The 8,088-nt window shown below is 35.0% G+C and overlaps 1 long non-coding RNA gene across 4 annotated transcripts; it reads right to left on the reverse strand.

The window, feature by feature from the left end:
* Nucleotides 1-3,523: 3,523 nt before the first annotated feature.
* On the reverse strand, nucleotides 3,524-7,795 carry LOC110878338. Of its 4 annotated transcripts, XR_002557834.2 has the most exons (7): nucleotides 7,590-7,791; nucleotides 6,091-6,443; nucleotides 5,554-5,987; nucleotides 5,344-5,465; nucleotides 4,779-4,885; nucleotides 4,569-4,681; nucleotides 3,524-4,391 (listed from the first exon to the last, which is right to left on the reverse strand). It is a non-coding gene; the product is annotated as an uncharacterized LOC110878338 (long non-coding RNA). The 4 variants fall into 4 exon arrangements; XR_002557835.2 differs by having other exon boundaries at nucleotides 4,779-5,465; nucleotides 5,549-5,987; nucleotides 7,590-7,795; XR_004867036.1 differs by having other exon boundaries at nucleotides 4,779-5,465; nucleotides 6,068-6,443; nucleotides 7,590-7,795.
* Between the last annotated feature and the right edge of the window lie 293 nt (nucleotides 7,796-8,088).

The raw sequence follows: 8,088 nt of genomic DNA on the forward strand, positions 1-8,088 counted from the left end.
TGGGTGGTCTAGGGTTTGGTAGTTGAAAATTAATAAAATTGGGGGAATAGATTGAAGTAAATTGGGATATTAGTAAACATGAAGAAGGTGGTATGGGAAGGGATTAGATTACAATGAATCCGGAGGTTGATGAAGATTTGTGGATCACTATTTGTTATGTAGAGCGAAAGAGAGAGAATACAAGAGAGAGAGAGAGAGAGAGAGTAGAGGGGAGATGATGATAATGATGGTATAGGTTTATAATTTTTAAATTTTGACATTCTTTTTTTTATTAAATGACTGTTTTGCCCTCACATGAGTTGCATATGACCCTACTTAACTGAAAGTTTTAACCAGGTTACGGTCAAAGGACCTAAGGTGTAACAGGTTTTGCAAATAAAGGACTGTGACTATAATTATTAAAACTAAAGGTCATTTATTACAACCGCTATGGAAAAAAATGTAATTTACCCAAATATTTAATATTGGCATGAACGGTAAAAAAGCAATTTGATCATATTTGGATTAGTAGCCTACGTATTCAGAAGCATGAACAGTACCCTTCTTCTAAGTTATAAGAATTAATCCCACCATAAGCTAATGTGGTTACTAGATTCTTGTGTTTTGTATATTCGTTCTTATTACACTTTGTGACTTATCTATTTGAACTTTTGATATATACCATCGGAATATATCTATCGAAAAGTGATTCGTCTAAATAAAACCAATTTCTCATTTTGATTTTAGGTAAATCCAGTTATACTAAAATGATATTGATAACATTAAATCACCAGGCAGAAAAGTCTTGATCGAGTACGTACTCCACACCTTATAACTCGAATCAATCTTAATTCCAATTTCTCATTCAGTACGTCTTAAGTAAACTCAAACATACTACAACAATATTGATGACACTAACATGGTCTAATTAGGGTTACGCCACTTGCGTCATCAATGTCTAAGCTAAATCATAGCTCGGTACCAATCAATAGGAATGCTTAGCCTAGATGCTTAATACATAAGATCATATGAGATTTAGTTAAGAATAGAGAAAGTAAGGTATACTGTATGTAGTGGGTTAATGCCTCTACACACCCTAACAATATTTGGGCGCTAAACCCGTTTGGGGGGCGCCAAACAGGGGCACTAGGGGCAAGACGTGAGTAGTATAACGTGCGTGGGAGGGAGAAGACACATGACAAGTATGAAATGTTAGATATTTTAGTGTAATCGGGATTGACTTGGTGATCAAAGCGAATAATAATACACATCAAGCAAGTTAGGAGGTGCGAGAGTGCACGCTTGTTTGAGTTATTATAATTCGAAGTGTACGGGCGGAGCCCGTACTTTATGAGGGTTCTAAGGGGGCAACGCCCCCGTAGCGGGGGTCCGGGGGCAGCACCCCTGGGAGCAGGGTCCAAGGGGCAGAGCCCCTGGCTGGGGTCGAGCTATTTTATTTTTATTAAATTGCTTTAATAAAACTGCATCAGAAAAAAATTTTCTGAAAATTGCTACAATTTTCGAAATGTTTAAACAATGGCAGTTAATTGGCAGTTTTGTCCTAAAAATAGAGTTAACTGCCGTTAGGCAGTTACACCCCCAGAAACCCAAATTCGTAGACAGTTTTTTGGTTGCATTCTTCTGGTTCAGACAATTTCACAGACACAAAAAGATACCCTTGTTCAATTCTCAAAAATCAGAGTTGTATCTGATTAAATTATTCGGGTGAACCATCGAAATAATTTGATCTGAGCGTGATTACACGCCTCTCTGATCATCCGATTTTCTAAAAATTCCCCAACATGAAAACCAATGTAAACCCTTCATTTGAAAAAGGAGACGCCAGACCACAATAGCCTCGTAAACTTATACATAAACATTTTGTGATTTTAACGTGGGATTTTGTTTGCCCCCCAACTAAATATCATGTAGTTCAATTTAAATGGGAGCGTGAGGGTCTAATATAACTGGTAATTTTTCTGAAAGTAAAAAGGAACAATGATATTTTACTTGTAACTTGACATATTATAATACATAAATTTAATGTAAAATAATTTGGGTTAATTCGTCCATAACTCTTCGTCCATGAGTATTTTTTTAATGCATTTATGGTTAAAAGACGAACATACATCCATAAATAATTGAGTTCTTTATTCTTTTTTGATGGATTTTTTATTAGTAGATTTGGATTTGGGTTGAGTTACAAACATCCAACTCACATACACGTACTATTTTGTTTTCTTGAAAGTTACAAATGAAAAGCACAATTGGGTGGACAATGGGCACCTCCTTAGGCCCCATGTCATCAAATTTCTATAAATCTCATTGTCTCAATAAAAATCGCCGTAGATGTGTTATAAATGTCAAAAAAAAAAAAAAAAAAAAAAAAAAATCTATATCTAGGCCGGGTGGATTTATGTACTTAAAAGAGAATGCATGTTGTTATAATGGTATGGACCGTTTTGATGAATGTCTTTATCTCAATAACTAGTTTAAGAACCCGCGAGGTTCGCGGGTGGACTAAAACACAAATGAATAACTATAATTTATTCAAGTAAGCGTTTGAATTAAATAAACGTTCAAGTAATAATCAATTAGTAAACTACAATGAGACAAATAATGTAATATCTCGAGATACATGATGATGCAAATTTGTGTAATATTTAATTATATATACGTTCAAATATTAACATAAATAGTCCAGGCACCCGTGTGTTACACGGGTTACTCAAAGTAATTTTTTTAAATAGTTTACTCTTACCAATTTCAGTATAGGCTGATTTACAAATCAATTTTTATGGTTTGAAAATTAGTCTATTAGCATTAGGTTTAGTGAGCCCATTTTTTTATTATAGTAATTGCATTGTTTATCGTTAAGGCATAAGGGCATATTATTTCAAACTCGAACATGGTACATGAGTTCTAAGAGACGCCACTGTTAACATAAACCTTGAAATGAAATAAACGTTCTATTATTTATGTAAATATTAGAATTATATTAAATTATATTTATGTAAACGTTCTAATATACATTAATAACAAAAGAATAGCCTTTTTTCTATTTAAGTGGTCACCAAATCCATCAATCCATAACATGGTTCTTCAAGTCTAAGCCTATCGAACAAACAAAGAAATCTAAGTTATTCAAGTAACATACGTCCTTTAAGTTACAATCACCCCATTAATATGTTGTAAAACAACCTGCCAAATCGATGAAAGTGTTGCCGATCTAAACAAAGTCTTCGTGGCTTTTAAAAAAAAGCTCAATTATTTTGTTTATGAGAAATGATATGATCATCGTCATCATACTCTGTAAATTCCACCAATAGCAAAACTTAGGTAGGGTCTAAGGAGGGTAAGACGTAGACAGTCTTACCTCTACCCCGTAGGAATAGGGAGGTTGCTTCCGGTGAGACCCGCGACTCGATAGTCGTTTTGCATCAAGCCTTAGATATAAGCCACATAACACTCAACAACTAAGACAAAGCCCAATTAGTGCATGTACTCTCTTGTTTTTCAGCTATCAACGCCACCACATGATACATGATTAAGCATATATGAGTGATGGAATTGAACCAAATAAATTAGTACAAATGTAATCAAGCAATCTTGAAAATTAGTACAAATGTGTTAACATCATTCAACAATCAACCGTTTTTAACATAACAAAATATAAGATCCTAGTTGAGTCAGTAGAGCCCTCCACTATCTTTGTGTTTCCCTCTTCTGTATACAAATCGACCTTGGACAAAAGAAAGATCCAAGTCATAGAATAAGATAAAAATACTCAACTTTGAATCATCCAATAAAGGAGAGGTATGCAATGTCTTTTGGAGGATTCTTAGATACGCCCACTTTATCATCGTCAAAAATCATCCATCTTCCTTTGTACGCGTGTGCAACATAAAACCACTTTATCATCGCTAAAAAACATAGTGACTCAATAACCCAATGAGTCGTGTCTGACCATAACAATGTTAATATTCCCCATCTAATGTTTCCAAAAGTACGAAAAAACTCGTAAGTATGAGAATCTAACTTCCATCCCCATGAGATCATCTAGCATCCACACTACTTGATGTAGCAGCATCTGGCCTAGATGCAGCGAAACTCTGGTTAAATATCCAATCTGGTGTTATCTCAATGTCATCACCCTATATTAGATAGAAATATGATGGGACTTGAACAGCTTGGAGCTAGATAAGAGCATTGCAACTTCAAAACTTAAAATTCTATAACCCAAGCAAGTCATGAAGTGATGAACTAAGGTGTGAAAGCAAAACTTTTAAAAAAGCACACATATGCAAACAGAAATAAGTAGTTGTTCAAACTTGTATATATTTCTATAACCCAAGCAAGTAATGAAGCGATGAACTAAGGCCTGAAATCAAAACTTCTAAAAAAGTGGGCACCTGCAATCAGAGATAAATAGATGTTCAAACCTGTATATATTTAAAGCTACTTCAAAGATGTATATATTAACACTAATTTTTCAAACATGTATATATTTAACACTACTTGTTTTCTATAGCTGAAAGAAAAACATAGAAAAATATATATATAAAATAGACTCAAGCATGCTTGCGAACCTAGTCAAGCTCCATAAGCGTAGCTCGCGCTTGTTTATTAAATGAGGTCTATGCTCGGCTCGATTCAAGGCCAATCTCAAGTAACTCAATTGCAGCTCAGCTCGTTGACAAACCTATATATCATATTTTTACCACATAAAACATGAACCAGTTGAAATTGGTTAAAGACAAAATCGATTAAAAAACATTAAATTAAAATATAGAACTTACTTGGAGCTTGGTTTAGCAACATTCAAGAATATTCTCTTGGGTGCAACTTCCGCTTGCTTTCTGTTTGTGATATGTACCACAGACTCATCTTCATCCCCCGTCACACCCTGCAATTGCTCGTATGAAGTAGATAAAACACTTCATCAACCATTTCACATTAACAGCAGATTTATTTTTTTTATTTAACCTATGCAGGTCAGCAATGGTTATCCCCTCACCGACTTTTACCACTTTTATCTGTCATGGGAGTGGTAGTGTCAGTCCTTGGAGTACCAATAAACCTCCCACCTTTCTTATGTATATTCGCCTTCAGAGTGGGTGATATATTGGTCCCCCACATTCTGAAGCTTTTGAACCTCTTAGAGCACTCTATCCTCCTATGTGTTACATCTCAATCAACGGTGGGTCCGAAAGCGTCTCAATCATAAAAGGTACAACGAAATAAATACATACATAAAAATAAACTTTACAGAAACATATTCAGTAAAAAATAGGCACTTCAGATAGCCACGAATAGAAAATGATTACACAAACAATGTAAGAATAAGTGTAGGAACACACATACTTGAAGCCCGTGAAGGTGCTGAACTGCTGATACAAACTGGTGCTTTCTGGTGGAATTGGAAATAGATGAGTTTGGCACCCATTGAATGAATCAAGTCTCAACTATAATGATATAGGGTTCAACTGCATGCATTTACATTAATTAACACTAAAAACCTGTACTCTACACTTCAATCATCAAATAAAAAGAAAACTAAAAATAGAACCTCACTTAATATGTTCATTAACAGAAGCTTTAACCACATCAGCATATTTTCATATTTCTGGTGAGCAAGAGACTTTTGAGGAACCGATGGAACCAGATTAAGATCTTTCTTAACCTCCTCAAAGTTCACCTAAGAACAAAAAAAGAAAATGGCCAGATCGCAACATGATATTATGCAACCGTCAAAGATGTGATGGTAATTATCACCACTGGTGACTTTGAAAAACTGGTGTCTATCAACAGAACACGCAATTTCATCCTATATTGTTGAAGTAATTGAAGAAGATGTAACTAACTTTCCTTTTGTCAAGATTCATGAAGATGGAAAAATGGGCTCATTGACCAACGTGGTATGCTCGCCAATGGATCGTATATGTGTCGTATTGAAGCTTAAAGGTTTCATAGCCTCATTAAGTTGTATATCGAGTTAACGGAATGACCTGTAGTTCAAAAAAATATAGTTCAGCAATTTACAGAGAACCATGTAAAAGAAAAAAAATAGAAGAGTTAAATTTTTCACTTGTTGATCTGAATGTTCATTACCCTAGTCGCAGGAACGGTTTCTCCGGAAAATATTACTTTCGTTTTGTTTATTTTCTCAAATAAAAGAGGCCACAACGCCAGCCAGCTGCCGAAGAAAAAGGCTGTTGCCTTTCGGCTGTAATGTACGCTAAAAAGTCTAAAGATAACAGCCGTGATGAAACCGCAGTAGACTAATATCACGAATGCAGTTGAAAGCAAACGAGTAAACAAAACACGCCCCGTAAGAATCTCAGTGGAGTTAGAACACGGGTTTCTTCTGGTTCGTTACTGGTAACTTCCATCTTTTTTCACGATGTTATTTGTTTCACCATAAAGCACTGTAATTAAAACGTGCAAAGGGGGATGATTTGTTCCTGCCAGAAAAGAGTTGAATATATCATTAAATGCAAATGTACATGCGTCACCCATGTTTTGTAATCAAGAATGAAATTATAGAAAACAAACGAATGAAGACAGTATCAGGTAAAACTGACCGGGTCGTACTCAGGTTGACCCATCAACACTTTAGTCAACTTTTCAAACACTTCACAAATGTAGAAATACGTTTTACAAATTACCTCTTAAGGATAAATTATAAACTTAAACTGACCCATTTACCAACTAATACATACAGAGGAAAAACAGTAGGCCATTAGTTAACCAAAAAGCACATATATGATATACCTGAACTAAAATATATATGGACAGGAAATTGAGCAGGTATTGTTATTATATTTTTATTTTCAAATGAATATATAATCATTAAAGACTAAACTATTGGTTTCCAAGCAATTTGAAGGGGAGTGTGCATGCACTTTTTGTTATTGCATGTCCCAAACACACCCCACTCCAAAAGTAAACAAAAAAATACCCTGTTTGGATTCTCTTGAGCTAAACATAGCTGGATGTATGATCAAGTTGGCTGATATATCAAAAATTACAGAATACGTTCTACCAAACGTCACTCAACTCAGTCTGACATCGCATTACATTGCATAAAATGCCCCGCATCACAGCATTTCATTGATTAGTAAATACACTAAAGAAACTTGTACAACCTTGTATGACCCATTCAAGAATATACATGTTTTTGGTCATGGCCAATATATGATTCAACTTCCTTTTTAGTAAGAAACACCATACTATCAATCTACTTTCATGATTCATTTGTATAGTGCATTAAAACTCACTGAGGAATTTCATCAAACAACTGGTGCTCATCACAAAACCAAAGGCACATTATCAATTTACACAAACCCATTCAAAAATAATAATATAGCCATATTTGCTGTTTCAGGTCTATTATACAGTTTCAAGTAATGAGAGGCGTTTCTGGCCCCAATTGTGAATAATATCACAACACTGAAAAATCCTAGCAAATCTTTAAAAAAGAAAAGTGCTTTATTCACAAATGGTTGTTTAACATAAACAAAGAAAGCATGATATTTCAATCACATTCGGAATTCAAAATAGATGCCGAATTATTACAAAAGAAACAGTAATAGAGTTCGAAATCTTACTTATGAGAGAATCACATCCAGTAGCATAAAGGACATGAATATGTGACCGGTTTTGATAGGTATGAGAAACTCCAATTTTGATTGAATATGACTGTCAATTAGGGTTTTGATAGGTTACGAAGAAACTGAAAGGAGTTTAATTGGAGAGAGAGAGAGGAGTTTAATTGGAGAGAGAGAGAGAGCACGCGTAAGAAAGATAAAAGAAATTAGAAGACTTTGCCGCTCAAAAGGAATTAGGAGATGGTTCTAGAGTGACATGTGGCAAGTAATGGTTTAAGCAAATGCCAAGTGGCACCAAAATGTATTGTTTTAATATACATAATAGATAATGAACAACTTTCCGTCTTGTATATTATCGAGATTTGTTAGTTCCGTCATGTATTTGACTCATTAGAGGCATGGGCGAAGCTTTTAAGGGGCGGGAGGGGGTGGCCGCCCCCCCGAACTTTTCGCTCAGTAGTGGAGAGTATGTAGTCTTCGTATAGAAAGTCCGGTGACT

The sequence above is a fragment of the Helianthus annuus genome, chromosome 9 (genome assembly GCF_002127325.2).
Source record: "Helianthus annuus cultivar XRQ/B chromosome 9, HanXRQr2.0-SUNRISE, whole genome shotgun sequence".
In the NCBI taxonomy this organism is placed as follows: Eukaryota; Viridiplantae; Streptophyta; class Magnoliopsida; order Asterales; family Asteraceae; genus Helianthus; species Helianthus annuus.